This window comes from Raphanus sativus, chromosome 2 (genome assembly GCF_000801105.2).
Source record: "Raphanus sativus cultivar WK10039 chromosome 2, ASM80110v3, whole genome shotgun sequence".
NCBI lineage: Eukaryota > Viridiplantae > Streptophyta > Magnoliopsida > Brassicales > Brassicaceae > Raphanus > Raphanus sativus.
In genome coordinates, this window is record NC_079512.1 from 19131525 (window position 1) to 19143462 (window position 11938).

Below are 11938 nucleotides of genomic sequence, written 5' to 3' on the forward strand. Positions count from 1 at the left end.
CTGTTTGGATTTTTCGTGTTTGGTTTGGATATAGTAATACATTGGAAATCCAGTTGAACCCGTTTTAATTTCACTGGTTCAATTTCGGGTTTTAGTTATCCAAATACTTATTTGTGAGTTGAAATACATATTTAAGTGCACAAATTAAACAATTTGCATAAGCTTGGTGTAATGATTAAGAAATACTAGTTAAAAAGAGAGAAACATAAACAAGTTAAATTAATAATCTAACAACTTTATAAATGTAGGAAATATCATTTAAACATAAAAAAAACTTGTGAAACTTTTGAAAAAAAAAACCATTTTTTTGAACACATTGAAAAAATAATAATTATAAGCAAACTTTAAATGCAATTGTCAACTTAAAATTCTCAATATTTGACTAATTATCAAAAAGTATACATCAAACTAAATACTGGAGTTGATTTTTATGTTACACATACTTATTAGAGTACTTATTCAGGATTGAGTTTGTGGTTGGAATAAGATTTTTTGGATTTTTGAAAAAAAGGGTTTCTTATATATTGTTTGGATTCGAGTTTAGTTATGGTTAAACCCAAAATACTATAGAATAAGATCGATTCAGATATTAATGTCAGGTTTAATCTAGTTTGAATTTACCTTTTATCGGATTGGATCAGTTTGGATTTTAGGTTTCGGTTTTTTTGCCCATCCTTAGCTGCAATCGAGATGTTGAAATTATTTTTTGCTCACCCTTAGTTGCAATCGCATTGTTAGAAACCTGAAAGATACTGATGATAAGTTTAATATGTTTTCATCTCTTGTTTCTCCACACTGTTGTATACATTTTTTAAATAAGTTTAATATGTTTTCATCTCTTGTTTCTCCACACTGTTGTATACATTTTTTAATCCATGTAAAGGTTTCATTGTGAAAGTCCATGTACAGGTTCATTAATTACTAAAGCCCAAACACATTCTCGTTTTCATGATTTGCCAACACGAATCAGACATATGCAATGTGTAATAGACACTAAGATGCCGTTCAGTTAAAGACTTAAAGTATCAGACCAGACGACAACACAATGCTTTGACCCTCCTCTTTCACCTTGAAGACACAGCATCCATTCAGTTATTTCGGGTATTCCGGTAATAACACTTCTTAAATCAGTCGAAGGACTCCAACTGAAGCTGGTTCAGGTAGGGGTGTTTCGTTTGTTTTTTTTTTTAATTTTTAAACGCTGAGTTTTATTCAATCCAAGAAAGTTTCAAAGTTTACAACCTATGATGGGAGCAAACAAACCAGACCGAAAGGTCGGTTAAAACTGCTGCCACGAGAAATGAAAACAACTTAGGAAAAAAAAAAAACAAGACACCACCAATAGGCAGCATTCCAAGAGGTCTCATCCAAAAGGGAGAAAAAGACAATAGGTCACTCCATTTCATACTGTGGCAAAGAGTAAGGCAATAATACCACATATCCTTTCGAGCTGAGAAGAGGTTAGCTAGTTGCTGCTTCTTGAACAAGCAAGTGGTGGAGCCAAAAGGATTTCCTGAAATGGTCCAATGATTTGATTAAGGGTTCATTAATGCTTCTATACCACGAGGTTTGGGTTTCGAGCCCCGGAGAAAGCGGAATTATGCGAATTAAGAGAGAAAAGTGATGTTAGGAGTTTTGAGGCTCCTAAGTCAAATGATAGAATAGTGGAAGTAAGTTGTCGAACCAGTTCTGAGGGATTCAAATGCAGAGAGAATGCAAGTATTTGCCTAATCTAAGCGCAATCAGTGAATTTGATTGTTTTTAAACTAAAACTACAATGCAAGTAACAGAAATGATACTTTTAAGCTATTGGAAAGGAAAACTCATGGGTATAGGGATTTAGACCTCGGGTGATCAGGTTTCGAACTAAGGAATGTAAATGATAAATCAAACTATCAACCTTAAGCCTAGACACAATTCTAAGCAAGCTCTATGTCTAGATGAATGCTCATTTGCTAACATGTCTCAAACATCAAATGTCTTTGGTTGAATAACATGCAAGCAATCATTACTAACAAGTCTATTAGCTATCTTAGCATCTTTAACAACAAATCTCTTTGGCAAAGTACACTAAAAGCCTAGGAGAGTTGACTCAGGCATTTCATCAAACACCTGTCGGGTGAGAAATTCCTAGAGATCACCCTTTGAGTGGCCTACTCAAATGATGCATTAAGATGACTCTACTATGCAAGGAACAAGTATGATCTATACCTAAAACATCCTAGAACTAGCCTAATCACCCTTAATCACCCTAACCCATGAATCCAAAAGGTGATTACTCACTAATCTCCATGATTCCTCTTAAACCCATGGTGGATTTCAGATGAATCATATAGAGTACTAGAAAAGAAAATCACAAGAACACAAGAACAATCAAATCAAAAGAGAGCTTTTTCTTGAGAGAGTTTTGTGTATTCAATAGATAAAAGATGGATTGCCAAATGGTGGCTACATAGTACTTAAACATTAGGTTTTCCAAGTGCAAAAACGTGCACAACAATTGCAAAAAGGTCCTTGAAAAATAATAAAATCGTGCAGCAGATAACGCGGAGCGACCTCAGAGGGTCACTCCAGGAGGTCGCTCTAGGGTTGGGAGCGACCTTTGGGGGTCGCTCTGAGAGGTCGCTCCAGCCTCCATTTTTGTGTCTCCGGACGATGAAAACGCGAGCGACTTAGGTAGGTCGCTCTGGTTGGTCGCTCTGGTTGGAAGCTACCTTAGGGGGTCGCTCCGGAAGGTCACTCTGCGGTTCTCGACCATGATGGATATGCCTCTAGTAAATTGATCGTAACTTCTCCATTACATCTCCAAATGACTTGAAACCACTTCCATTAGAAAGCTAACTCAATTTCCTGTGTCTCCACAAAATCTTAGCAACAGAAGATTTCTCTAAGGCCTCCATCAATGCTCATCTTTCACCCCCTTTTTGATCACATTGCTTCCAAATGTCTCCAAGAACTCTATGTGGTGTTCCAATACCTGATAGAGACATATGTATGACAAATGCAACCTAAACATGTCTAAATCCTAATCTATATGATGAAAATGCTTATGAATGAATGGTTAAAACTATACAAATATGCAAGACATCAACTCCCCCACACTAGTCCTTTACTTGTCCACAAGTAAACTTTCAAGAACCAAGGAGAAAAAGTTTGAAAATGGGGACTAACAACCAAAAGAAACTCTTCTTAGTTCTCAACCTAACAACTTTGCATAATCATACCAAATAGCAAGAGCAAAGATTTTATCCATCTCTAACTTCTCTAAGCCTATCTCAGCTCCTTTGATCTCTACACTCATTAACCATGCATCTACAAACCACAAATCCACATCTCTCTAACATTTATGAAGCAAACTCAATAGACATCTCACAAATGGTCAACTGGTCCAAGTCATTTGGTTTGGTAAGACAAAGGCTTTAATGCAAGTGAAATCAGAGGTTCAAAATGATCTTTTATGGTGGTTTACTCTCAAAACAAAGTAGCTTTGACATTACACATAATATATCTAAGAAAGGGATCAACTCATGCATACAATGCTCAATCTCCATTGTTTTACCCTTTCCCAAACACACAAGATATTCAATTATTCTTCAATGTCAAACCGAACTCACATCTCTCACCAAAAGATCCCAAGAACATTTTTCACATCAGACTCTTTCTTTTTGAAATCAATAAGGGATTTTCACAATTTTAAAACAAATCTGAGCTCCTAACAACTTTGCTAGCTCCCTTTTTATTCTTTTTTTTTTCTTTTTTTTTTCTTTTTTTTTTTATATTTGGGGGCCAAGACTTTTCACAATAAGAGCTAGATACTTCTCCACTTATCCCAAAAAGACTAATCACTTAAGCACAAAGAGTCAAACCTTTCATATTCCCAAATCACAATCACAACACTCACCCCTTTCCTATAGCTAGACAATAGAGTGACTAATCTAGCAAGAATGGAGACTAAGCATTGTCGTTCCCAATACTCTCAACATTATGCACATGTAAAGCTTTCCAAAGAGGCCTCACTCAACAAATAATGATGGTTTAAAAATGAGGTATGGGTTTTGGGAGTGGAGTACCACTTGAGTTTGTCAAAAAGATTGGTAAAACAGATGGGACAACTCAAGTGTGTATATCCATAACTTAGTACACAAGAGACCATATGCAAGAGACATTAAAACATGAGCTTACTTCAAAGAGAGAGTATCAACAGTCAAATGAGTTTCAAGAGGAGCATTCAAGGCGCGAAGTTTACAAGCTTTCTAAAGGGTGCTCAAGCTACTTGTCATGATTACAAAGGTCAACAAATTCAGTACTTAGCATGAGCTCTTTACAAGGTTGAAATCCCCCTAATGCATGAATGCAACCTATATGCTTCTAGACTCAATCCTAAAAATGCAAATGATGCAACTAAATGATTCTTTTTGTGTTTTCCAAATTTTTTTTTTTTTATTTTTTTTTTTCTATGCAAATAAGAATGTAATATGCAATGCATGAGACTCAAAATCATGGAAACAAACATGATCAAATACTTGGTACCTCCCCCACACTTAAATCACACAGTCTCTGTGTGAGTGAGGTACCCAATGGAAATGTGAAATACAAAGAAAAGTGGGATTGTGTGTTACCTTCCGGAGCGAGGTGTGAACGTCGCTGCGACAGGTCGCTCCCAGCTGGAGCGACTTCGGTATGTCGCTGTGAGAAGATCGCTCTGAGGTCGGTTTCTGTGTTTCCGCTCGCGTGTGACGCGAGCGACCTTGGCATCTCGCTCTCGACATGTCGCTCCCAAGTGGAGCGACCTAGAGGTGTCGCTGCGATGAGATCGCTCTGGTGTCCGACTTTCTGCTCAATACCTGCACACAACTTCACTCTCCCATTGTTTTATGCAATAAAATGATAATGCAAATACTAATGCAATATATACAAGGATACTCATGGGACTTCCTCCCAAGTGATCTTGTTTTAAGTCTCTAGCTTAACTTTGCCTCCTTTGGATCAGGCTGGACTAGGTGCAGAGAGTGGAGTTGGCACTCCATCTTCCTCAGGTGGTAGCTCATCAAAGTTATCATTAGCAGGAGGAGGATTCATCTCTTCAATGGTGAAGGCTTGTCCACATACAGTGGGGTGCCTCATCTTCTCCTTGATGTCAAAGTGGAGGATGTTCTCCTTGCCCAAATGGAGGTCAATCGTCCCTTCTTTCACATTCACAATAGCTCCTGCTGTAGCTAAGAATGGCCTTCCAAGAATCAATGGGTCTTGAGCCTCCTCACCCATTTCAAGCACCACAAAATCTGTAGGTATCTCATACCTTCCAATCTTCACAGGGAGGTTCTCTATGATGCCCACAGGGTACTTCATTGAACGATCAGCCAACACCAGAGAGAGTCTACACTTCTTGTATTGAGTGAAGCCAAGCTTCTTTGCCACAGACAAAGGCATCAAGCTGACACTAGCTCCCAAATCGCAGAGACATTTCTCAAATACCATAGGTCCAAGAGCACAAGGGAGTGTGAAGCATCCTGGATCCTCTAGCTTCTCTGGAGCATATAGCCTCTGAATGATGGCATTGCACTCATGACTCAGAACCATTATGCCCTCCATCTCCTTCTTCTTAGCAGCTACAACATCTTTCAGGAGTTTGCTGTATTGAGAAATTAGCATGAAAGCATCAATGATGGGCATTGTAACCTGAACTTCACTCATCTGCTTCTCAAACAAAGCCTTGTACTTCTGTAGCAGCTTCTTCTTGAATCTACCAGGGAATGGAAGCTTTGGTTCATAGGGAGGGGGAACAGGAGAGCTCTCACTTGCTGGAGCAGCAGATTCACCATCTTTTGTTGTTTTCTTCTCTTCTCCAACCTTTCATTTACCCTTGGCTTGCACAATCTTCTCCAAGATCTCAGCATCTGTCTTCTCATCAACAATGACCACTTCATCATCTAGGTTAATGGCCACCTCCTCACCTTGTTTCTCAGCATCCTTGGTGAGGGTTACAGGAGTCAACTGTTTACCACTCCTAAGTGTGACAGCTTTTGCTTCCTTAGGGTTTTGATCTGACTTTCCAGGTAGAGATCCTTGCTGGCGGTTCTGGTGGGAGCTCATGGAAGCAAACTGATTCTCCAAATTCTTGACAGAAGAAGCAAGGTGGGAGAATTTGTTGTTGAGCTCATTGTAGCTCCCATCAATCTTGGAGTGAAGGTTCTTCAGCTCATAGCCCACATGCTTCTCACTTCTAGTCTGAGACTCCAAGATCTGTTTCAGTAAGGCATCAGTGCTGCTCTGTTGAGGGGCAGAGGAGTTAGGAGAGGAGTTTTGCTGAGGCTGATAGTTGCTCTGCTGGTTGTTTCGAGGCTGATAACCACTCTGCTGGTTGTTTGAACAGGGCTTCTGTTGGTAGTTGTTGTACTGAAAGTTAGGTTCCTTCTTGTACCAGCTACCATTACTGTTGATGAAACACAATTCTTCTTGCCCTTCCAAACCCTCAACCTCATTGACAGTAGGAGGTATCTCCTGGCTTGGAGTGCCAACAAAGTTCACCTGCGCTTGTGTGGCCTTATCAGCAATGAGTTTGTCAATCTTCTCCTGAAGAGCCTTTATCTCATTCCTTGTTTGATTGTCCTCACCTCTGCTGCTTCTGTCATGGTCTCCACTGTAGACTGCATCACTCTTAACCATGTTGTCAACCAGAGCCTCTGCCTCTTCCTCAGTTCTCTCCAAAAAGAACTCATTGCTAGCTGTATCCAGTCTGGCTCTGTACTTAGGAAGAGCACCTCTGTAGAATGTGCTCAGCAAGCTCTCCTTAGAGAATCCATGGTGTGGGCACTGAGCTTGGTAACCATTGAATCTCTCCCGAGCTTCACTGAATCCTTCCAAGTTCTTCTGTTGGAAGCTGGAGATCTCATTCCTCAACTTAGCAGTTCTTGAGGTAGAGAAGAACTTCTCCAAGAATGCCCTTTTTTGCAGTCTTCCCAAGTGGTGATGGAGTCACTTGGTAGAGACTTCTCCCATTGACGTGCCTTATCCCCCAAAGAGAAAGGGAATATCTTGAGCTTTAAGACATCCTCGGACACACCATTAGGCTTTGACATACCACAGTAGCTGTCAAACTTATCCAAGTGATCAAATGGGTCCTCCACAGCCAGACCATGATACTTGTTGTTCTCTATGCAGTTTAGCAGTCCTGACTTGATCTCAAAATTGTTAGCAGTCACAGCTGGTGCTCGGATTCCAAGTCTAGGACCATGGATGTTGGGGCAGTCATAAGTGCCAATGGGGCGAGCTGGTCGCTGTTGGGGCCCTTGTGGAGCATTGTTTACTCCATTGGAGTTCAGAGAATTTTGTGGATCAGCCATCTCAGCTTCCTGTGTCTGCAGTAAAGCTTGTTGCTCTTCCTCTCTTCTTTTTTTAGCACACTCTCTCTCTAAAGCTCTGATGTCTGCGGCTCTTGGGACAAGGTTTGATGTACCCTTGCTCCTCAAGTTCATACACCTGAAAATCACAAAGAGTGAAGAAGAGAATCAGTAACTTACAAAAATAAAAATGACTTAGTCTCAAGCAAATGACTAAATCTCAATGTTCAAATCAAACTCAGAATTTGGTAACAGCGCCAATTTGATGTTATGAGTTTTGAGGCTCCTAAGTCAAATGATAGAATAGTGGAAGTAAGTTGTCGAACCAGTTCTGAGGGATTCAAATGCAGAGAGAATGCAAGTATTTGCCTAATCTAAGCGCAATCAGTGAATTTGATTGTTTTTAAACTAAAACTACAATGCAAGTAACAGAAATGATACTTTTAAGCTATTGGAAAGGAGAACTCATGGGTATAGGGATTTAGACCTTAGGTGATCAGGTTTCGAACTAAGGAATGTAAATGATAAATCAAACTATCAACCTTAAGCCTAGACACAATTCTAAGCAAGCTCTATGTCTAGATGAATGCTCATTTGCTAACATGTCTCAAACATCAAATGTCTTTGGTTGAATAACATGCAAGCAATCATTACTAACAAGTCTATTAGCTATCTTAGCATCTTTAACAACAAATCTCTTTGGCAAAGTACACTAAAAGCCTAGGAGAGTTGACTCAGGCATTTCATCAAACACCTGTCGGGTGAGAAATTCCTAGAGATCACTTTTTGAGTGGCCTACTCAAATGATGCATTAAGATGACTCTACTATGCAAGGAACAAGTATGATTTATACCTAAAACATCCTAGAACTAGCCTAATCACCCTTAATCACCCTAACCCATGAATCCAAAAGGTGATTACTCACTAATCTCCATGATTCCTCTTAAACCCATGGTGGATTTCAGATGAATCATATAGAGTACTAGAAAAGAAAATCACAAGAACACAAGAACAATCAAATCAAAAGAGAGCTTTTTCTTGAGAGAGTTTTGTGTATTCAATAGATAAAAGATGGATTGCCAAATGGTGGCTACATAGTACTTAAACATTAGGTTTTCCAAGTGCAAAAACGTGCACAACAATTGCAAAAAGGTCCTTGAAAAATAATAAAATCGTGCAGCAGATAACGCGGAGCGACCTCAGAGGGTCACTCCAGGAAGTCGCTCTGGGGCTGGGAGCGACCTTTGGGGGTCGCTCTGAGAGGTCGCTCCAGCCTCCATTTTTGTGTCTCCGGGCGATGAAAATGTGAGCGACTTAGGTAGGTCGCTCTGATTGGTCGCTCTGGTTGGGAGCTACCTTAGGGAGTCGCTCCGGAAGGTCACTCTGCGGTTCTCGACCAGGATGGATATGCCTCTAGTAAATTGATCGTAACTTCTCCATTACATCTCCAAATGACTTGAAACCACTTCCATTAGAAAGCTAACTCAATTTCCTGTGTCTCCACAAAATCTTAGCAACAGAAGATTTCTCTAAGGCCTCCATCAATGCTCATCTTTCACCCCCTTTTTGATCACATTGCTTCCAAATATCTCCAAGAACTCCATGTGGTGTTCCACTGATAGAGACATATGTATGCCAAATGCAACCTAAACATGTCTAAATCCTAATCTATATGATGAAAATGCTTATGAATGAATGGTTAAAACAATACAAATATGCAAGACATCAAAAAGACTTATAAGAGATTTGTAGCATGGCACAAGGAGTACCGGTCAAGCGTTGATCCATAGGGCAGTTCAAGTGATGCAGTCATGCAAAAATTCTCATAAGGCAGGTAGAATTATCGGCTGTAGAATCGTCTGTAATATTTCTTGGTTTGTAATAGCATAATCATCCAGCGTTAAAAAAAATTAGTTTTTTTAATGTTGGATCAGATTGTAGACTTAAGATTTGAAAAAAAAATAGCAAATGTTTATGTTTTTTAATCAAGAAAAATGTTAAAAATGGCAGGAAACAAGTATTTGACACTTAAAGATCCATTAGAAGATGACTATGGATCAACTCTCCAGGAGGCTTTCAAGAAGGCAAAACTGGAAACCTAAACGCATTATAGGGCTATGCTCTATATGCAAAAGAAGCAACTGGATGCAATTTTCTTCAAGACTGAAGCCGAGGGTTAAGTGAAGGCTATCAGCGCAAAACTAGAGTTACTTGACAAATTCATCCCGTCTTATGCCATGAAGCTTGACAAGGAAATCCTTGAATCGGAGCTACAGCTCGCAGAAGTGAGGATGGTGGATGTGAAGGTTCCAGATATTGATTGCTTCAAGCTTGGTGAACTAAACATGTATGATGACTAAACCTTTTGCTTCAAAATCTCAAAACTTTGTTAAAAGTTTATGTTTTAAATTTTCGTCGTTTAGAACCGGTTGTAACTTTACGAGTCGAATAAAGACCTTCCCACCGTTAGATTGAGTCCATTTTTTGACTCAAGATAGAGCTTCGAGTTAGATTTCAAATTCCACCGGTTGAGGTCAATTAGCAACCCATAGCAGAAGTTATGCCCGTTTTACTGAACAGTGGTCAATCTGCCTCGCGAGATGAAGCTGTCGAGGAGATAAAGGACTGTCGATCAACAGTGGACCCTTGGTATCGACCGACGTGATTCCAGAATGCGGGCCGAGTATATTTCAAAACCGACTTAATCCCAGAAGCCACCACAAACTACCAGAACGCCCCTAGCCGACGAACTGAAAAAAGTGATGACAATTCATTCAGATTGTCAGTCGACACTTTAATATATTCTCTGTCGGTGTTGTGACAAATAGAAAGGGGGGTTAGGGTTATGAAAGCAAATTTGTTGTGCAATCCACGTTCTCGCTAGGTGACTTTAATAACTTCTAAGTAAATCTTAATTGTATTGATCTCTTATAAGATTTTTTCTCAATATTAATTAATAAAATTTTACATTTGATAGAGTAATAAATTTTTTCTCAATTAATATATAGAAGATTAGAGTAATCACACAAAAAAATAATACCTCTTGTTTATTTACAATATTTTTATGGTAAATAAATCAAAATAATTATTTTGTTGTATATGTATATAATTTAATTTCAATGATATTAAATAAATATATAGTATATTTTAATATAAATATGTATATTAACATTTTTTTTATTTGATGTAACAAAAAAATTAGACCATTAATCCCAATGTTATATTTTTTGATGCAAATTTCAGAATTAAAATATTAAAATTACATATTTATGTATTTTTAAATGGTACATAGTTTAATTAAACGATATTAATATATATATTTAATATGAATATCTATTAAGCAAAAATTCATATTAATACGATTTTATGATCATTTGCATCTTGTTATAACAAAAACAATTAAGCCATTGATCACTTTTTAACATTTTTAACATGATTCCTATATTTTGGATTAATATAATATTTTCTAGCAATTGAATTTTGAACCTACAAATTATTCAATTGGTTATGCAGCCATGTAAATCAAATTGACATCTTAATTTAGTATCTTAATTTAGTGACATATTATTAAGTCTTTTTGTAATTAGTAAAAAATATATGTTACAATTTTTTAAATGATTCTCGATTAATATACAAGGGACAGAACTTTGGTTTTTATTTGGATATCTATTTATTTTATGTAGCAAGTCTTTTGCTTAATGGTAATAACTTTGTTCTGATGTAGATTTTATAATAAAATCGCGAAAGGTTTCTGCTCGACGGTTAAGCCATGGCCATACAAACTCATAATCTTCAAACAGAAGGGAGGAGCGTGTTTAGAAGTGTCAAAATGAAAAAAAATGAATGGGTCAAAATGAAAAAAAATGAATGGGTCAATCCAAACCAATCAAACCATAGATTTTAATGGATAAAACTTGGATACAAATGGATTAATGGATAGAATGGGTTAATGGATTTACTAGATTGGGTTAAAATGATTTGGATTGTAATGGGTAATGATACAATTTTTTTTTTTGCTAAAATACTTACAAATTTGACACTTTTTTTTTGTAACACAAGTAACAAAAACTTAAATCAAATATATAAACAAAAATAACCAAACCAAATTTTAACTACACAAAGGTTTATTTATTTTTACATATATAAATTAAATTTTAATATATATACATCTGTGTGTTTTGGTTTTTAATAAGTAAAATTTATTCATAATGTTGTCAAAACCATAAAATCAAGTTTTCACCAAAACCATTAAATCGTGTTTCAGCTAAAACCGCTAAGTCGTGTTTCCTGGTAAAACCGCAAAATCGAGTTCCCTCCTCTCAAAACCGTAAAATTATGTTTTCCCGTCAAAACCGTAAAATTTAGTTTTCATGTCAAAAACCTTAAAATAAAGTTTTTCCCACCAAAACCACAAAATGGAGTTTATAAGTCTAAACAATATTTTTATTTTCAGCCCTAATAAAATATTTTTTATTTAATAGTGTTTTCTCTTTGTGTATCACCTAATAACCATTTAAACTATAAAATAATTGTTCATGGGTTAAATATTAAAATATTAACTCATTAATTTAAATGAGTTATGGATTGACCTAGTCCAT

General features: G+C 37.3%; 1 non-coding gene across 1 annotated transcript; it reads left to right on the plus strand.

Annotated features, from left to right (window-relative positions):
- Nucleotides 1-6796: 6796 nt before the first annotated feature.
- On the plus strand, nt 6797-6903 carry LOC130508809 (small nucleolar RNA R71). Its single transcript, XR_008942989.1, has one exon. It is a non-coding gene; the product is annotated as a small nucleolar RNA R71 (small nucleolar RNA).
- The last annotated feature ends 5035 nt before the right edge of the window (nt 6904-11938 follow it).